This window comes from Balaenoptera musculus, chromosome 6 (genome assembly GCF_009873245.2).
Source record: "Balaenoptera musculus isolate JJ_BM4_2016_0621 chromosome 6, mBalMus1.pri.v3, whole genome shotgun sequence".
Taxonomy (NCBI): domain Eukaryota; kingdom Metazoa; phylum Chordata; class Mammalia; order Artiodactyla; family Balaenopteridae; genus Balaenoptera; species Balaenoptera musculus.
Genome location: NC_045790.1, coordinates 6,688,729 through 6,709,912, shown reverse-complemented (window position 1 = coordinate 6,709,912; position 21,184 = coordinate 6,688,729). Strand labels below are relative to the sequence as shown.

The 21,184-nt window shown below is 39.5% G+C and overlaps 1 long non-coding RNA gene across 1 annotated transcript; it reads right to left on the bottom strand.

The window, feature by feature from the left end:
- On the bottom strand, positions 1 to 20,897 carry LOC118897166. The gene is made up of 3 exons (XR_005020357.1): positions 20,736 to 20,897; positions 413 to 481; positions 1 to 213 (listed from the first exon to the last, which is right to left on the bottom strand). It is a non-coding gene; the product is annotated as an uncharacterized LOC118897166 (long non-coding RNA).
- Positions 20,898 to 21,184: the final 287 nt, after the last annotated feature.

The following is a 21,184-nucleotide window of genomic DNA, read 5'->3' as shown; positions in this document are numbered from 1 at the left end:
TTTGACTTACTTTTTGTTAAAACAAAAAAACTCATTTCATATACAAGAATATCTAAAATCAAGCCAGTATAAGTCAATGCTCCCTTTATTGACAATTTATTTGGAGTCAAATCAGCTCTATCAGAAGTACCAGCAGGAAAACATGTTCCAATGCATCCAAGACTCAAAATGGTAGCTGGGTTTACCCTCTATCCTTTGGGAAATATTAATTTCCTACAAAATGTAAAAACTCATTGCAGATAATTATATTCCCAGAGAAACTAAAATATTGTATTACAAGACTTTCCAAGGTAAACTGTGATATATACTTTCAGGGAAAATAAGATGTTTTTGAGTTTAGGTTTAAGTGGAAAGGATGAAATTGAGATCTTTCCCCACCACGTTTCACAAGTGCCACATCTGTCCAGCTCACCAAAGACAGGGGAACCCAAGTCATTCATCCGATGTTCAGTCAACCAGGCAGACTCCAAAATCAGAAAACCTGATTAGAAAAAAAATTCAAGTTGTTTTACAAGTTGTTTAGTTACAAGTGCAGCAAAATTTAAATCTTGACTATTTATACTAACAAATAAGTGATGAGATAACAAATTATAGAAAAATCATAGTTACATAAACATGGATTAGATCCTTTCAAAGGGAAACCCTAGATTCCTGACCAGACCCCAACTGTGGTGTGATGTGAGACCCCCCCCCCATCTCTTTACTAAAACACTGTGAACTCAAGAACCGGAGGACAGCCTTATTAAGCTAAACTAACCTGTTTTTTGACAAATGATCACCTCTAATCCTGATGCTTGATTTGTGGGACTGAATTTTTTAACCACCATATTTTACTTATACCAGAATCCATACACTTCTAAAAGCAGAGTCTCTGATGTACTGTAAATTAGGAGCTGAGTTCACATCTTCAGGCACTTTCAGTGAATTATGAGACTAGAAATGAACTTCAAAGTTCATCTAGTTCTGTGCCCTTGGTCATGTCTCAGTGAGGACTGCTAAGATGAAAGGAGGTCTATTTCTTAGCTTTTTACTCAAATAAGTCTGATTCAAACATAGGATCACCTTCATTTCAGAAACTTTTAAAGTAACTTCACAAATATTTTAAGTGAAAGCTAAAATAATGAACAAAAATTAGCCAAGTGAAAGTAAAATATACTGTAATTTTATTTCTGCATTTAATTATTGGACAATGTTAGCCTTTTACAAAATGTAAAATAATATTCTTATATTTAAAACATTAATTGAAGAAAAATAAGAATATACAGTTTTTTAACATTTAAAATACCTATATTTTATTGTTAAAATAATCACAATTAAAAATGTGATGTGTATATGTCTAAATTAGACCATAACAAAAATTATACACTTTAGAATTAAAAACTGGGGTATAAATAAAAATTAAAATTTAAATTAAAAAGCTGGGGTATAGGTGTAAAAGTATAGCTTTAAATAAAAATTGGACCAAAATGTACATACCATGTTGTATCCTGTTTCCTTCACTTAGATATTATGAACATTTTCTGTGTTAAAAAATATTTACCTACAATATCATTCAGTGGCTGTAAGTAGACCATTTAATGTATACACGATAATTTACTTAACCAAATCCTTTATTATTGGTCATTTAGATATTTTTCATGTTTACTTACTGTAAAGATTTCTTCTGTTGTACATTCCATATTTAAGTAGCTGCCTATAACCTTAATAATTTATTTAGAATGATTTTGAAATAAAGGAATTACTAGGGCAAAGTGTATTTTTTAAGCATTTGATATCATTTTTGCCTAAGAACAGGTAATAGAAATTAGTCCACCTTCACTTATCAAATTCTACGATAATCTACCACAAAAAAAATTTCTGAGGAGTATGGACATAGAAGAGCCCCAGTTTGACAGAGCAAATAATAGGAAATAGCATTCTAGCTTTTATTTGGAGAGTTTTGACTTAATGTCACTCCTACCAAGTAGAAAAAAGCCACTTCAATACACACCATGTTTTCTTCCTCTAAATTTGTTTCCTTCCTTATAAAGAAATTACCACTTGATGAGGGCAAGACAACCAAGAAGAATGAAACCCATTTGATCTGATTGTTTTTAAGCCTCTTAAATGCCAAGTCTATGAGTTATCTGATGAAGGATTGAAAGGATATGAAAATTGAAGATACTTTCTTTGGAAGTGCATTTGACCTTATGAATCAATGCTTTCTTAGCTATTTTCCTGTCACTCTTTATCTTTACACACTCACTTTCTCCTATTGCTCCCCATCGGTTTCCACTGAAATCAGAGAAGTCTGATTGAGAAGTAGTTATGTCTTTAGTCTCATATACACAATTATAAATTAAATCGTTTGCACTTGCTATTTGCTTCAGCATATTTTCATAGGCAGGGAAAAAGAGGAACCTACAGAAAGAAAGTTTTTAAAAACTAAACTGATTCACTGAACTAGAGGGCTGGCAAATTTTTTTCTAAAGAGCCAAATAGAAAATATTTTTATCTTTGAAGTCCATAAAGTCTTTGTTACAACTACTAAAGTGTGCCCCAGCCATAGTCAAGACAGACACAAATGGGTGAAGCTGTGTTCTAATAAAACTTTATTAACAAAAACAGGTGGTGGGCTGATGTGTTTACCTTAATCTGCACTAAATTCTCTTTCCATTTCAAACTTTCCAAAAACTTAATCACAACAGTTTCCATTATTGGACTAACAACCATTTTCATTTTTCATTTTCTCTTCTGGAATGATTCTCACAACTTTATCTATAGGAAGAGAAAAGAAAATGTGGATGAAATGAGAGTGACATTCATCTCTTTTTTCTTTTCCAATGATCCTCATAAGAGCTCTCTGTGATTTTTATGCACCTTGTATCAGAGCTGATTTGTGTTTACTCACATGGAAAGTCTTCACCAACTGCATATCCTGATGGAATTTGTCACCTCTTGAGATCATCAATGGTGGCCCCTGACTTTCCAGTCTGAATCTCCACATAGTTCCAAAATCTCTGAATTGATTCAACCTGGACAGTCATTGAGGTTTCTGGTCCCATTGGGAGGCAGGGTCTGTCCAAGTACAGCATATTCCTGGCCCTTTCTAGGCTCAACAGTGATACCCTATGTTATTCTGATGCAACACTTTGTGTGTGGTAGAAATTATATCTCATGTTTTTCTAGACCTGCCAGAAATGGGTCAAGACTAATTTTGCTCTCATTCGTGTAACATATCTAACTAGTTGATACCACAGACTTCTTTACTTAACCCAGAACAAGAAATTTGCTTTGTTGCCTTTAGCTGTTTAACATAATCCTCAATACTTTTACTCAGAAAGTTGAAGACTTTCACCATGAAATGCGTAACAAATGGATGGCTATGCTCCAAAATGTCCAATTTCAAACATCTTGTCAACAATGAAATCCAAACAAAGTTTATATTAAGGACATTATGAGCCAAAATAAATTTCATGCCTAACTTAAATGTTCTACAATGTTTGACAGATAATGGAAACTGCTCGAAAATAGAATACTGTTGTCATACTTAGCATGATTTCCTGACATTTGATTTTACCCACATGTTAGAAAATCACCTATATTTCAGAATATAAAGATTTGAACATTTTTCTTCAATTACACTGGTGTCTTCAACCACTCACTTTCTACTGATCGTTTTGTGTAAGTATGAAGCATGTTTGAGCATCTCCTACATTAAAAGTAAAAAAATTGCTAATGGCACACTCCCTTCCAGCTATCCCCCTATCTCTCTTCCTGTTCAACTAAGCGTCTTATAAAAGTTATGTATTTTAATCTCCATTCCCTGGTATCCCACTGCAATCCAGCTTTCTTCCCTGCTGAAACCACTACTGTCAAGGTGACTGGCAAATTTCTTTTGACAGATCTGCTGGGGACTTTTCACCACTTGTTGACCATTCCTTTCTTGAAACACTTTCTTCCATTGATTTCCATAATCCTAACCTCTTTTCCTTTCAGATATTTTTTTTTTTTCTACTTTATTTATTTATTTTATTTTATTTTTGGCTGTGTTGGGTCTTCGGTTCATGCGAGGGCTTTCTCTAGTTGAGGCAAGTGGGGGCCACTCTTCATCGCGGTGCGGGGACCGCTCTTCATCGCGGTGCGCGGGCCTTTCACTATCGCGGCCCCTCCCGTCGCGGGGCACAGGCTCCAGACGCGCAGGCTCAGTAGCTGTGGCTCACGGGCCCAGCTGCTCCGTGGCATGTGGGATCTTCCCAGACCAGGGCTCGAACCCGTGTCCCCTGCATTAGCAGGCAGATTCTCAACCACTGCGCCACCAGGGAAGCCCTCAGATATTTTTTAAAGGCCCTCTTCTCATGATTGCCCTTTAAATATGAATTATTTCCTCACGGTTTAGTCTTACCGAGGCCATCTTCTCTTCTTGCTCTGCACAGGCACTCCTGGTGATTTTTATCAACTCCATGGTTATAAATCTCAAATCTTTGTGCCCGATTTCTGTGTGAAGCCTCCTACCTGCGTGCATGCCTGCCTATTGGACTCTGCTACTTTGCTGGCTTCTGGGCATTTTAAGCTCAGTGTATCCCAAGCTGAACTCCATCATCTTCACCTTTTCTCCAACCAGCTTCTTCCTACGTGTTCCCCACTGCCCATGCCAGAAACTTCAAAGTCTCCTTTGACTCTTTTCTGTCCTTCATTCCCACGTTTGGTCAAAAATCAAATCTTGTTTAACCTACTTTCTAATCATTTTTAGACTTTTCTCTTTTCCCAACGGCCCCACTCCTGTCCGATTTCAAGTCATCCTAGCTACTCACTTGGCTTACTGAAACTGTCTGACTTGTTTACCTCTATCTTTTCCCCCAGGTCTTTCTCAAAAAGAAGCCCAAGTACCTGGATGAGTTTCTGTGATCCTTTGAATCCTAATTTATAACATTTCAATGGCTTTTCTGATGCCCCTAAGAGCTCAGAGATGGCTCACAACACCCTTCCTATCTGTCCAGTCTCCTTTTTTGTCACTCACCTCACACACCAAGCACCATCCACGTTGAACCGAATCATAAGCATAGTATAATAGTATACTATATATTATACACAGTATAATATATAGTATATAATATAGTATAATTCTTTTACCATCTCTCCCCTCTTCCAGAAATATTCTTAGCTATCTTCATTGCCTGGTTAGCATTTGTTCACCTTTTAAGTTTCGGCTTATGTATCATTTACACCAGAAATTCTTTTCTGACCTAACCCAATCCCTCAGGCTGGCTAGCTGTTTCTTCCATGCACCCCCAAGGCGTTACTGTCTCTAAAATTGCAACTCATACTTTATGTTATTACCTGTTTGATTTTGAAAAATTTTTCCTAGTAAACTGTAAGGTCCATGTGGTCAGGAAACATTTTTATCTTGTTCAAGAAGTATGAGTAAAAAATAATGGCTGGATAAACTGATATGCTCTCTGTCCTCATACAGCTAATAGTTTAATAGAAGAAACAGGTATTCAGCAAATAAACATATAGATTAAATAAATAATAACATGAGATTGAGGAAAGTTCTATCAAGTAAAATTGAGTGCTTTGAAACACAGAGTCCTGGAGCCACTGAAGCATATAATCAGGGAGTGGCATGATATGGCACCATTTAAAAATTTTTTGAATCATTCTTTCTGCTACATGAAGAAAAAAAGTAACGGCCATGACCAGGAGTTACGGTATGGATGAAAACACTTGAGAATTTGGAGGATTCACTGCTTATGTCTTCAGTATTCACTTAAGGCAATCATGGGATTACATAACTCTTCACCAGTGTGGCGGCCCAGGGTTGTTGCTTGGGTGTAGCAGGCGATGACTAACTAACCAGATCATTGAAAGATGGTATTTTGTCAGGAAATTCATTCCCAACATCAGAGCCCATTTCTAATTAAAGCATTCTAGGCATACCGCCTGTACCTCCTTGAAAGTTCAAGTTCACTTGGATAAGAATCCTTCCCATTTCTCCCCTGAGATCTTCTTTATTTTTTTCCCAGCCTCATACATTTATTGCGAGAATAAAATAATATAATGCACTGAGAACCGTGCCTGGCCCACAGAAAGGACTGAATGAAGGTTAGCTGCCGTTGAGCTGGCTGGTCTGGAGGTGGCTGCTATTGTTATTAGATGTACAGGTGACGGAGTCCAGAGGCACCAAGCCTGAAATGGTTTCTTTCTTCTCTGACCTGCTCTCCCATTTGTCCACACACTCATTCTCACTCTCGGTCGTACTGTTTCCCAATTTCTGTAACAGAGACTTGTCGCTCTCTTTCAGCATTTTCTCGTGAACTTTGGTCTCGTACTCAGGCTGGTCCTCTGTAGATAAAAGAACGGACTAATCTTCCCCCAACCTCTATACTGTCCACCTACTCATCAGTACCACCTCCACCATCTGATTTTCAGACAGGGTGAAGGTGTAAATGAATTCCCTCTGCCCCAGCTTAATGGCTGGTGATGTCTCTTTCCCATCTATATGGTCTATGTTGGAAAGTTTTCTCTCCTGAATATCTAGCACTTGGGGTGGCAGTTGGTTTGGTTTTTGCATTCTCCCTTTATTGAGGTCACTCAGCCTAAGACATTTATCTTCTTTTCTTTTCTCTCCTTTCCTCTTCTAATTCACAGAGAGGCAGCAAACACATTAGACTTCTAAACAGTCATCCTAATACACAGCTGGTGAGAGAAAATCAAAGACTTTCCTGCAGGAGCTGAGAGCACTTATAATACTCAGCGTCATACTGACCATTCTTTATAACCTTAACCAGCTAGTAGAAATTATCTGATTCTAACTTCACTAGCTATATGGCTTGAAAAATTATAGTGTCGATTCCTAATTATGTCTGGCCAGAAGCTCGTCTTAGACAATATGGTGTTTATGTTGTTTATAAGAACATTTGAAAAGATAAGTCTGTTTGATAAATTAAACTTTCTTAGCTGAACTTCTCCAACCCAATAAGTAAATGACTACAGAAATCTCAGGGAACTTTATCAAATGACACTGTCACTCTCACCCTGGCATCTGAGCTTTGTCCTTGTCTTTGATTATAAGTTTCCTCAAACTCTCTTGCAAATTGTTCATTTGTTACAATGATAAAGTAAACGAGGCTTTCCTGTAAAGAATTTAATTTTACAATTTGTTCCTGGAATTAATCGTTGATTAAAAGGCTTGTTGTGATCTTTGTAAGTCCCTTAGTGTTTCATTATTATAGAAACTCAGGAAACATTTATCAAAGAGTTCTTGTGCTTTAGGAATCATTCCATGTCAGGTTTGAATATGTCAATAATGCTTGATAAAAAACGTACAATCTCATAACCAACAAACAACCAGTGTTTACACTATCCATCTGCATTTTTTTAAACATCTTTATTGGAGTATAATTGCTTTACAATGGTGTGTTAGTTTCTGCTTTATAACAAAGTGAATCAGTTATACATATACATATGTTCCCATATCCCCTCCCTCTTGCATGTCCCTCCCACCCTCCCTATCCCACCCCTCTAGGTGGTCACAAAGCACTGAGCTGATCTCCCTGTGCTATGCGGCTGCTTCCCACTAGCTATCTATTTTACATTTGGTAGTGTTTATATGTCCATGCCACTCTCTCACCCTGTCACATCTTACCCCTCCCCCCCCATATCCTCAAGTCCATTCTCTGGTAGGTCTGTGTCTTTATTCCCGTCTTGCCACTAGGTTCTTCATGACCTTTTTTTTTCCCCCTTAGATTCCATATATATGTGTTAGCATACTGTATTTGTTTTTCTCTTTCTGACTTACTTCACTCTGTATGACAGACTCTATCCGCCTTTTAACTCCACCCGTAACTCCTATACAATCCAGATCCAAGACTCCTGCAGCAATAAACAATCTTGACTCAGACCTCCAATTTTATAGCCTCTCAGTTCACACTCTTCATCAAAACCTATGAACCCTCAAGGGCTTATCCAGCCGGGTGTTTTAGAAAAAAAGTTGCATTTCTCCCTTAGAAGAATTCTCATATCAGCCACTAAGAATACATTTTGTTACTGGAATATTTTGGGTGACTAGTAATCATATGTGCCACTTTGACTATCCAATAAAGACTTAAAATCCTAGTGAAACATTTCATACTGATAGGAATCCATCCTCCCGATTATCCAAATCCCAAAGTAAAGTTTCATTTGCCCCATTTCTGAGTTCATTCCTCAGGTTTAGGATCAGATCGGGTTAAAAATTAATCTTTCCTTAGCCAAGAACTTGCACAGCTAATGCTTGCAATACCGAAAGTCACGCACAAAAATGGCAGAGTGGGTACTGTTACGCCATAGAGGGAAGGAATCCGGGGCAGAGAGTGTGCCATCCCTAACTCTGGCCATGACATGTAAACTGGGCTTCACAGTTCTACAGCTCAGAAGAGTCCCAGGTCTGGCATCACAGTGGAGGCAAGGCCGTGGACGGCTCTCTGCCGGTCTTCGTGATCCCCTCGCTCCCACGGAGAGACTTGGCTTCCCCGGACCCCTCCTCCTCGAACTGTTTCCCCAGATCCCTTCACGGTCACTCTTTCTCCTCCATCAGTCTTTATTCAAATCACACCTTCTCAACGAGACCCACCCTGACAGCCTGTGAACATTTACGTCCCATCCTACCTGCCCCTGAATCCCAACCTCTCTTACTCCGCTCTCCTCTCTCCTTTTTTCATACTCCTAAGTAAGTTACTCATTCACTGTGGTTGCGATGTTTTGAGCCCCCCCCCCCGCCCCCCCGCTAGGGTGTGAGCTCCACAAGGGCAGGATCTGTTGTCTGCACAAACCGTTCTCTGCTTCTTCCTTTCACTCGACAATTTCTCTCTCTAGCCACGACGTTCTGACCTGGTATCTTCCACACACTCATGTTCCTGGACTTGTTCTCCTAGCATGACAGCCAGCCCCGTCATCCCTCCGCTTTACCTAGCTCATCGGCGCCTTTATGACTTCAATGCCACCCTCTCAGCCTGAAACACTCGGCGGCAACCTTCAAGTGGCTTAATCAGGGTTCCAGACACGTCCTATCCTTTAATTTCCGGTTCTGCCCATCCCCAGCCCTGGGAAACGTATTTTCTGCAATCTTACGATTCGCCCCCGAACCTTAAAGTAGAAGCCATAAAGCTGCGCGTTCAGGACCACTGAGACCCTTGCCATCTAGGGTCATCTCTTTGCTGTTAAATGCACCCTCACAGCAGCTCACCCTTCCTTTGACTGACTCTCCATCCCCTGCTTAAGACCCTTCCCTCCGTCCTCAGCCTTTAGCCTAACCACTCATTCTGGATCTTGCCTCCATACTGACTCAGAAGGTAAATCCTTTGCCACAAAGGCCCTCATCTGCCCTTTCCTCACCTCACACCACCTCTGCGTCTGTAACCTCCATCTCCAAGTTATTCTATATTTTCAGGTTCCAACTAAGATCCCATGTGCCTTGGGATCTTCCTTCCCTCTATGGCGTAGTAGTACCCACTCTGCTATTTTTGTGCATGACTTTAAAAAAGTAAATAAATTAAACAAATAAACCTCATCCTTTTTTTCAGAGAAAGAGGCGCCCTTCTCCTTGCCCGAAACATCCTCTTGGTCTACAATAGGGGTGTTTGCCTCTTGCACCTCTTCTGGAACCTCCTTCTTTCAGATAAATCCTCTTTCCCAAATCTTCAGTCTCCTGTTCTTCTCCAGTCTACAAACATGCTTATACAGCCCTAATCCCACAAAATCCCACAAATCTCTCATTCTAATATATCCTTGGACTACCTACACTCACCATTTCTCCCCTTCTGTATCCATTTTCTTATACATAATTAATTCCTTGAGCTTTTTCCCCTGTACTTTAAGTCTTTCCTATATAAAGATTTTTGTTGTTAAATCTCATGGTCATTTCTCAATTCCCACCTTGATGTCTGTGGCATTTGCCACTTTTAATCAGACCTGCTTCCTCTCCTCTGGCTTCAGCCCCAGGCACTTTCCTATTCCTCTCCTACTTCACTACCCAGTTCTTCTTTGTGGGCTTCCTTCATGGTTTCTCCTCTTCATCCCACACCATAAATCAAGACGTACCATGAAGCTTAATCATTGACCTCCAGTTCCTTGCCAGCTTTCCTGTTCTGTGTCAATTTCTCCTTGAGATTTTTGTTGTCATTGTTCTGGTCAATGGTACCATTATTCTCTCAGGAACTGGCTATTCTAGGCTATTCCAGAATCTTTCAGATTCCATTGTCTGATGTCCCTTCAGGATGAACACCGGGCACAAGCATGTTCTTGTAACCACAGAGAGGAAGCATTGATCTTAGGGATCTGAAACATTCTGAAAGCTAACGCGTCTATTCCTTTGGCCATAATGCTCTCCTGAGTGCACCAGAGAGTAACAGAGTATCAGAGCTGGAAGCAATGTTGGGGGTTACCTCATCACCTCGTCCTACATTCCCACTGGAGAGGTGAAAAGGCAAAGCCCACTGACACAGGAGAATTGAGGATGAGAACTCAGGATTCCTGGTATCTCCCATGCGACTAAGTCAAAAGTAATAGCCTGGATGAAAGGACTTGATTTTCTCACCCCACTTCTGTAACTAACATATTGCGACTTTTGTAAAATCATTAAACTTCCCTAAACCTTAACTTCCACTATCTCTTGGATAAGAAATTTTTAACACAGTGGCCTCTGAAGTCCTTCAAACATTAATTTTTCACTGATTTATGTGTCTTTGATACCTGCTGCAGGATATGACCTCAGGACCACAGCCAAGTATGTAAAGGCAAATAATTTATTTTCCTTTTCTGGGAAATGTCAGTGTCTCCTTAGGATTTTCTTGTCCTGATCAATGGCACCATCATTCTCTCAGGGTCTGACTATTCCAGACCCAATTTTGCTCTTCTCCAGATTCGCTGGCCCATAGTTTTCAGATGTCCCTCCAGGACGAGCGTCTGGCACCAGCATATTCTTGTAACGACGGAGGAGGCTTTGATCTCCCTGGAGAGAGGCTCACGGAGCGCTATTTCCTTCATAGTAGAGGCCAGTCCGTAGAGCATATGGTGCTCTCAGGTCTCTTGAGAGGCATTCTAGGTGCACTTTGTCCAATGTCCCTCACTGCACACCTGTAACCTCCCACCTGGGTTCTCTCGCTGCTCTCCAAGCAGGAGAAAACGAGGACCACGTGAAGTCCACGCACGTGCACTGGCTCACCCAGCAGGCCCGAGGCAGGTGGGCAGGCAGGGAGGGAGGAGTCTCGAACCCTGAGCCCCAGGCACCATCTCAGGGTCCTGGGATCTGGCTTCCCAAAGGCGGCCCGAGGGCAGGGGAATCAACACCCTGTGGGATGAACTTGGACCAGTAAGAGAAGAAGGAGAGCATGTGGCTGGCAGATAAAGTCGACTTGGTTCCCTCCCCCACCCCCCGCATCAGACCCCTGAAGTCAAAGTGATGCCATACAGCCTTTCCAGAAACGTCCCAGGTGACTGAGCAACCATCTGTGCTTCCTGTAAAGCTGTGGTCACCTGGCATTTGATCTTTTTCCCTCCTTGTCTATCTTTCTATTTTCCCTCATTTTTCCTTCTCTGAGAATTCATGCCCAAATAAAGAGTTACCATGGAAGTTTTGCCTCAAGCTTCTACTTTCTAGGAAAACCAGGCTTAGACAGATAGGCAGTAAGCCTCCATCCCTCTCTGACCCTCAACCCAGTCAGTCAATTATTCAGTCACTAAGTTCTGGTTACTTTTCCTTGTAATATCATTCTCTTTCATTCCTTCCTTTGCTTCTTTGGAGTCACCATCTTAGCCCCTGTCCTTACCATCTTACACCTGGGATACTACCAAAAAGATCTCTTAACTAGCTGTATTAGTCAGAGTTCTCCAGAGAAACAGAACCAGTAGGATATGTACTTCCAGTCTGAAGCCTGGCAGGCTCAAGACAAAGGAAGGGCTGATGTTTCAGTTAGACTGAAAAGACAAGAAAAACCGATGTCCCATCTGAAGGTGATCAAGCTGGAGGATATTTCCTCTTACTCACAGAAGCGTCAGCTTTTTTTGGTCTATTCAGACCTTCAACTGATTGGACGAGGCCCACCCATATCTGTTTAGTCAGTCTGCAAATTCAAATGTTTACCTCATCCAGAAACACCCTCACAGACACACCCAGAATAACGTTTCACCAAATGTTTGGGCACCCCATGATCTAGTCAAGTTGACACATAAAATTAACTGTCACTCTGGTATTTTCCCCTCCATTCTCTGATCCCCTAAATCCTCTGCACGCTATATCTAGTTTAATTTTCTCAAAGACCCCATCTCCATCTTTCCAGTAGACTTTAGCAACTCCTTATTTTTAGTAGAATGCCCAAATACCTTTTCCTGGGATAGAAGATTCTTCATTTTATTTCTCCTACTAACTGACACAATTATCCCATCATTCCTGTTCGTTTTTTCTTAGTTCTAGAGTTACTCATTGAATACTCATTTTTATCTCATGAACGAGCTACACCTCTGCATCATTGTACACATCAACCTTTCTCTTGGATGTTCCTTCCCACTGTCTATTTCATCTAACCTCCCACAGAATGTAAGCTCCTTAAGGGCAGAGGCCATATCTATCTTGTGCCCCCTTACACAGGGCTAAGCATTCGTACTGTGTGGGATAATGACCCTCTGCCTTGAAACCTTGTGTGGACCCAAACCATAGGGAAATAAGACATGGGAAAATGTAACCTGGCACAGCACTGATTTCCTTACATGGTGATGGGGTGGACCCTGCAATGCCAACGTGGCTCCTTATAACCCATAACACTGCAAAAAGTGCTCATCTGACTTGATGGATTTCTCATTTTCTGTGAGCTGAAAATCAGCAACCTCTTTGGAGGCATAGGAAGCCTCTACCACTCATGTCTGTTCTTGGCCTCACGCCCAACCCTTACCCTTCTAGTTTGCTGATATGGTAGCAGTTTGAAGTGAAGGCAACTAAACTAAGTCTGAGTCGTCATTCTCACCTATCTTCAAACCTGGACCAAACTATGCGGTCTGCAATATTTCCAATACATAACCAATAAATATTTGTTAAATGAAGGAGGTAAAGTGAATGAATGAGGCCCCCATCTTCTCTAAAAGAACAGCTTAAATCCTAGCTCCTTCATGAAAGCTTTCCTTACTACCTTTGTACTGTAGACCAAAGTGAGCTCCCCTAAATTCCCTTGCAAGTTTTGTGTGTGGCCCTTATTTGTCCTTAATGATTTGTTTCCTTGTATTGAAATCATTTCTTGAAGAATATGTCTTGCTTATATAACCATACTACAAGCTGTTTGAAGAAAAATCCATATTTTATACCTCTTTGTTTTCCCAGAGTTAGTACAATGTTTGCACAAAATAAGTACTCAAATGTTTTTCTCCCTTTCTTTCCTTTCTCTTTCTTTCTTTCCTCTCTTTCTCTCTTTCCTTCCTTCCTTCTTCCCTCCTTCCTTCCTCCCTCCTCTCCTTTCCTTTCCTTCCGTTCCTTCCTTCCTTCCTTCTTTTAAAAATAATACCATGTAGTGACCCTGGAACTTAGGAATAATGGAGAGGTGATGTTGACACAGACTTCATTTCTGAACTTCTATAAGCCATGCAAATTTGGCTTATTATTATTCTTTTTAGGCTTTGCAGAACCACATGGAAAATTTGTAAGTAAGTTGGTAAAATAAGGCTGGTTGAATTTTGAAGCATGAAAAAAAAAGCAGGATGCTAAGAAATGCTGATTCCTTTCAAATCACCCAAGAAGAGATTATTAACAACTAGAGAGAAATATAACAAAAACTGAACTATAAGCAAGGGAGTCATGGATGATTTTAATTCTTCGTTAAATTTTATAATTGTTTTGATATGTCTACAACTTAACAAGTATTTCCTTCATGGTCAAAAAGACATTAAATGTTATTTTCAAAAGAAAGAAGTTTTAAATGAGTTTTTACTATGTGTCTTCAATCGTAATAAGCCTTTAGGGCAGAAGACACTCTGCAGATCTACTTTAAAACTATTAAAGCAATTATACTCCAATAAAGATGTTAAAAAAAAAGAAAGAAAAGTAGGCTCCTAAAATGGTACAGATGAACCGGTTTGCAGGGCAGAAATAGAGACACAGATGTAGAGAACAAACGTATGGACACCAAGGGGGGAAAGTGTGGGGGTGGTGGTGGTGGGATGAATTGGGAGATTGGGATTGACATGTATACACTTGTATGTATAAAATGGATAACTAATAAGAACCTGCTGTATAACAAATAAATAAAATAAAATTCAAAAATTCAAAAAAAAAAAGAAAGATAAAATAAAACTATTAAAGAATCAAGGAGTCAGGATTCTGGGCATCTAGTCCCAGCATTCCTATGACTGAAGTCAATATCTGGGGCCATGATTCTTTCTTATTTGAAAAGAACTGAGTAATCTCACATCCAGCACCCTAATGATTTGATTTTACTGTCTTTCTTTAGGATGATGTGGTAACGTCCACAATGCATACTATGACTGTATTCTTTACCCTCAGTTCCTATTAGTTCTAAAATACTGGATTTGATTTTGAAAGTAAGGATCTAGGAGAATAATTTAGAAGTTCTCTGATTAGGAGCCAACTTCCCAGAACAACATGGAATAAACAGTTGTTGTCATTTCTTAGTGTTATCCTACTTGGAGGTGAGAATTATATTTAATATTGAAGTATATGAATGAGTTTTAACTGAAGTACTGTCTCGGTTTAAAAAAAAAAAGATTTTTCAGTGTTCTTTGTATGATACTGTTAAAGACCTATGAATTAGCATTGGAATATCTAAGACCTTATGGTCCTGGGAGCCAACTGATGACTCATGCTCTGTAATAAACAGATGATACTAATAAAACATCATTTCATAGGAGTTGTACATACTGAAGCAACACATGGTCAGAATGAACTGGAATTAAAAATGAGCACTGAGAATGTGGGTTCACAGCTCCCAGAAAAGCAATGCCAGAGACGTTCTAACTCAGTTCTCCTTGTGTCTGGATGAATTTTCAAAGACTCATATCAGACTTCCGGAGGACTTCAAAGTTACGCGTGTTCTTCAGTGAATGCAGCATGCGTAAGATTAACTGGAATTGCTCACAAAAGCTGAATTAGAAAGTCAATATTTACAATTCCATCAGTATGGTAAGCAGAACAACGGCTTCCCAAAGATGTCTGCATGCTAATCCTTGGATCCCGTGACTACATTATGTTACAAGGCAAGGGGGGGATCAAGGTTGCCGATGGAATTAAGATTGCTAATAATTGACTTTGAGATGGGGGACCATCCTGGATTATCTGGGTGAACCCAAGGTAATAATAAGCGTCCTTACAAGTGAGGGAGGGAGTGAGAATAGTGAGCGTCAGTGCAATGTGACGTCACAAATACCTGACCGGCCATCACTGGCTTTGAAGATGGAAGAGGCCATGAGCCAAGGAATGTGGGCAGCTCTCGAAGCTGGAAAAAAGGCAAGAAAATGTGTTCTTTCCTAAAGCCTCCAGAAAGAAACACAGCCCTTCCAACACATGGATTTTAGCCCTCTTAAGACCCATTTTGACTTTTGACTTTGGAACTGTAAAATTTTTACTTGTGATGGTTTACTCCTGTAAGTTTGTGGTAATTCGTTAGAGCAATAATAAACTAACATAATCAGAAAATATTCGAAATCTCTGAATCCCTTTCTTTGAATACATATTTTTTATTTGCTACTACATAACTGCTGAACTCACATTACGTGTTTGTCTGCAAAACTTGCCACACTTGTTGAGGAACAGGGATGTAATTTGTTTTCGTATCCTTAGCAACTAATGCTTACCCTGGTTCACAGAAGTCAAATAAACTAGTAGCCTTTTGCTTATCTCACATGGCAACAGTATGTCATCTGTCAGCTGACAATCACGCACAGCTCCATCCTTATGGGACTTAAGAATGTGTACCAGAGAACTTCTGTGTAATAATTCATCTCAAGCGTCACCTCATTTCTCTCTGGTTTTTACTCTCATCATAGAATTTTAGAGCTGGACATGCTAAACTGTGTCCACTGCCCTCATTTTAGATTAGGGCACTGAGGCACAGATTGGCGAATTGTTCTATTCATTATTGGTTCTATGCAGTATTAGATCGTGAATCAGTCTTCTTTCTAAAACAAAATGCTGATTTTATGCATTAAAACTTATCTCAACTGACAAGTGAGAGAACACTAATGATATTTCAAGTCTGGACAGCAAACTATCAAAATGACCTAATGAACATTAATAAAATCACAACCTTTTCATCAAAAAGGAGCAGCCCATGTGGGGCGGGGGAGAAATTTTATCAATGTGATATGGCAAAGTGCCACTTGTCTAGAGTAAGTATTTATATAGAAAAGGAGTAAGAGGACATTATATATAATTTGGTTATTATATAACGAATCGTCCTCCAGGTGATTTGGTTTAAAACATACAGTACTTACTTTCAAAACTAAACTGTTGTGCCACTTTCTCTGATTCAATCTTTGAGCTGTAGAAAAACAGAAATTATCCTCAAATACCAACTGCTCACCAGTGAATTATTTGAAAAAGACAACGGGCTGTCTAAACTTACCATCAAAAAATGCCTTCAAGATGAAGTGTGTCCTGTCACTGTAAACCTCAAATAGAATTCTCTTATATTGGATATTTGTAGTCAATCTCGAATTCAATTTTCTGTTCTTGGGTTGAGTCAGGAAGAACAAAACAGATTCACTAGGTGTTTTGTGAGGTCAAAGATTGTTTTCTAAAAAATAAAATGACATGTGCAGCTGGTCTTAGAATGTTGTCATCAACTTGATATGTGTACACATTTTCCTCCCTTCTTCCTCTCTCATCTTAGACCCTTCCTTTCACCATTGGCTGCTTCTGCCTCTTCCCTCTTCACCCTTCTCCCTTTTTTATTACTGACCACGACTGAAGAGGGTTGAATTGACAATTGTTGTGCTTTTAATCGTCAACAAATACCCCAAAACCAATTTGACCCTGAAACATGCTGACATGGAAAAAGATGGGAGTTTGGGAAATTGTTTTTGTCTAGATGGATGGAGGAGGATTGTTTTGGGTTTTGTTTTTTAAAAAAACACTTAGAGACTTTTTTTCTACCCTTCCCCATTCTCACCATCAGAATGTTCTCACCTTCTATAGAGAGAGCTAGTTACCTTACATAACTTATTTTATTAGTATTTTTGTGTTTTCATGTAATAATTAACTAACAGTACTGATGACTTGCTTTTTAAATGAAGTGGACAATATTTCACTGCAATATTTTATTTACATCTATTCATTGTAATAGTTTAATTACCTTCAGAGCAAAACAAATTCCACCAGATTTCAGATAGACCACAAATATATAACTTATATAAAAATCTAGGTATTCAGAGCCAAATTCAGTGGGGGAAGAAGCAATCCTCAAAGTTAAAATAAAAGAATCGTGCTTTGGAGTTGCCGTCAAGGTCAGTTAGCTATCAAGGTCATCCAGTCAAACTGCACTGGTTTGTAATTTAAAAAACTGGGGCCCATAAAACTTAAATGAGGAGCTCAAAGCTACAAAATTAGTTGCAGGCAGAAATGGAACTGAGGTCTGTCCCTCTCACTCTCAGATCAGTGAAATGTTAACTACAGAATATTAATCATGGTCTTGGCTGCTGTGGAGGAGAAACAAGTGTCCTTAGGTTCACTGGGAACAGGAAGAGAGATTTGCAATCCCTCAGAATGTAACTCCAGAGGAAAGCAGACATCATATCATGGTTCCAGCACAGTTTTATTCAACTTTGGATGTTCCAATCATCCAGTGAAATCCCCTGATATAGTCTTAAAGGCATGAAAATTCCACCCTCAATCATGGGAATAAGCTGCAGAAAAACTATTATCTACATGATTTCTGAACATTCCCAAATATGCCCTGGTTATTTGAAGAATAGAAAAACCAAAAGAACTTGGGGCTAAATAGGAAGTCCAAGGATCCAGTCGCCTACAGACTGCTAAATTCAGGTTAGAATTTTATGATGACTCTTGGTGCCATTTCCATGCAGGAAAGGGGCTTCTTAATTCTTTAGTCTGTCTATGTACAAGTGCTCATGTGATAACAGATGGGACTGCTTTGGGGGGTGTCTCCCTGTGACTTTTTCTCATCTCAAATATCAGTTACTCAAGCTATGCTCCTGGCTATATAGACACCAGATATGCATTTCATACAGATAAAAGGATTAGAGATAACCACTGGCTCTGACCCATCGTGACCCCTGGCACTGGATTCTCTCCGACAATGGCATGTAGTAGGACACATCATTATTTTTCTGTAAAGAGCTAGATAGTAACTATTCTAGGCGTTGCGGCCTATATAGTCTCTATCAAAATTACTTAACTCTGCCCACGTAGTAAAAGACCAGACCTAGACAGTAAGTGAATGAATGAGTGCAGTTGTGTGCCAATCAAACTTGATTTATGGACCTGAAACTCGAATTTCAAATACTTCTCAAGTGTCATGAAATATTCTTCTTCTTTTGATTTATTTTAGCCATTTAACAATATAGAAACAATTCTTAGCCCCAAGGCCATCCAAAAACAGGCAGCAGTCGGATTTGGCCCGTAAGCCACTGTTTGCCAACCCCAGCATAAAGGGACATTTTGCAATTTGTATTGGGTAATTATTTTCTGTGCTGTAATCCAAATATCTAACTGGTGCTTCAACAATTCCACACCATCCTGAACTCGTCTGTGCTTTGAGTATCCACATCTTTATTTTCTGGGGTGATATATGATCAGAATCAAGAAGTAACTCCCAAGGCTTTGATGTCTGAGATTTGGTGGAGAAATCCCACTGTCACTTTGGAGTTTAGTGATTCACTGTGACAATTAAACTCATGGAGCTGGTCTATTCAGAGGGGGTATCCTGAAGAATCATCCTGGGGTGCATCCTCTGGCTCCCAGAGGCCTCTCCCCCAGCAAAACACCCATTTGAAGTCCATGCTGTAGTAAACCCTAATCATATATAATGTATGGAAGAATATAAATGGGGATATAGCAATGCTAAAGTTTACATATCACTTACAGGGAATTCTCTGCCAGTCCAGGGGTTAGGACTCGGCACTCTCACTGCCGAGGGCATGGGTTCGATACCTGGTCAGGGAACTAAGATCCCACAAGCTGCAAGGTGCAGCCAAAATAATAATAATAATAAATAAATAAAACTAGACTCTTTAAAAAAAACATATTATCACTTACAAGTTTCTGGAAAGGCTATCAGACCATAAGTTAGTCATTTGTAAAAAATATTTAGTGTAAAGAACTATGATATAGAACTTAAAATAGCAATCCCCAAAATTTCTGTTTGGGACTATCAAAATATAATCATGATTTTGATTTTTTTCACCAGTGATTATGACAAGTGGAAAAATGAAATAATATCTGTCTTTCTAATTTCTCTTTGCTCTTTGACCTTCTGAAGTGTGGGCTGTAATTTTTTTTTTTTTAAAGCAAGTTTTATGTCCATTTGTAAATTCATTTCAACACTTTTTTCTTTGGCCCCGTGGTTTGTGGAATCTTAGTTCCCTGACCAGGGATTGAACCCTACAATGGAAGTGCAGAGTCCTAACCACTGGACCACCGGGGAAGTCCCTGTAAATGTTGCTTTCAATTCAGATTGAACATCTATTCTGTCAGGCACCTACACACTGCAGACACACAAAAGTGACTAAAGTATCCATGGGCTCTTCAAGTTGTTCAGAATCTACATAGAAGGCAGACACGCCTTGCTCCAGTCATGCCAATATGAACTGAGGTGACCGACTGCCCCAGACATTCCAGATCTCCTGTCCCTCTCTGGTCCTACCAGCCCCACCCCTCTGGCCTCAGCATTTCTACTGTGCTCCATGGATTCTTTCCCTCAGTGTCTCCAACTCTCTGTGAGTGTCATGAATTCCCAAAACCAATGTCATAAGGAGGAAGATTTAGCTGGGAAGGGTCATGGGGACCTAGGACCTGTTCCAAACTGATGGCTTAGCACACACTCCCCATATTTATCCAAAGCACCAACATAACACCCTACGAGGAGAGAGCACAGAACAGGTGTTAAGATACCAAATAAAGGTTACTACCCAGCAACTCTGACCTGAAATAGCATATTTATGCAAGCAGGGGCTGAGTTTGGCGGATTCAACTCATTTTAAGGTAGACAAACCTTTATTGCAGTTCCAATAAGATGCCCATTGAAATCATACCCTGAACTGAAACACATAAAGCATAAAGACCTAGATTCAGGGGACTCAACTTTCTAGGTTTTTCTGAACAAGGAGTCTATTCTAATTTTGTTCTCATAGCGGTCACCATGCTGGCCCCCAGCAGAAGCCCAGGACTCTACTTTTGACATGTCGTTAACTACTTTTAGGAACAGATAGCTTTCCAGCAGCTACAGAGGAGAAACTTTCTCCTCACTCTCCTGGGAGAGCACTTGCACAGAATACTCTGAATTTTAATGCAGAATAAAATACAGTGAGTCCTCTACATACAAAACGAGTTCCATTTCGAGAGCATGTTCGTAAGTCCAACAAAGTTAGCCTAGGTACCCAACTAACACAGTTGGCTATATAGTACTGTACTGTAATAGGTTTAAAATACTTTTCACACAAATAATACATAAAAAGCAAACAAACACAAAAAATAAAGAAAACATTTTTAATCTTACAGTACAGTACCTTGAAAAATACGCCAGACACATGAACTAACTTACGTGATTGGATGTTCGAGGGCACGTTCCCATCTTTGAAAGTTCTCAACTTGAAGGTTCGTATGTAGGGGACTTATTGTAAAATGTAACAGACATCCTTTGAAATGCAAAGCTAACCTGTGGAAGAAAAGTTAGGGAAATCATCAGCAACGAAAAACAAGAAGGAAAAAGGAAACCAGAATGATTAATGAAACGGGCTGCTGGCCCAGAGCATTTTTAATTCCTTGTGTTTTTTAAAGATTAACTTTAAATTGTGTTTACTCAGCTATCTATGTTGATATTCTACAGGTAATCACTAAAAAGTTAAAATAAAGTATGTATCTTCTAGTGGGATAAGTTGAAGTAGAACAAAAAAAAAACCCTCATTGCTCCATAAGCAATAAAGAAAGAAGAAAAAGGCATATTTTTTTAAAAAACACACATTTAAAGGGGAAAATTCAATATATATGCAT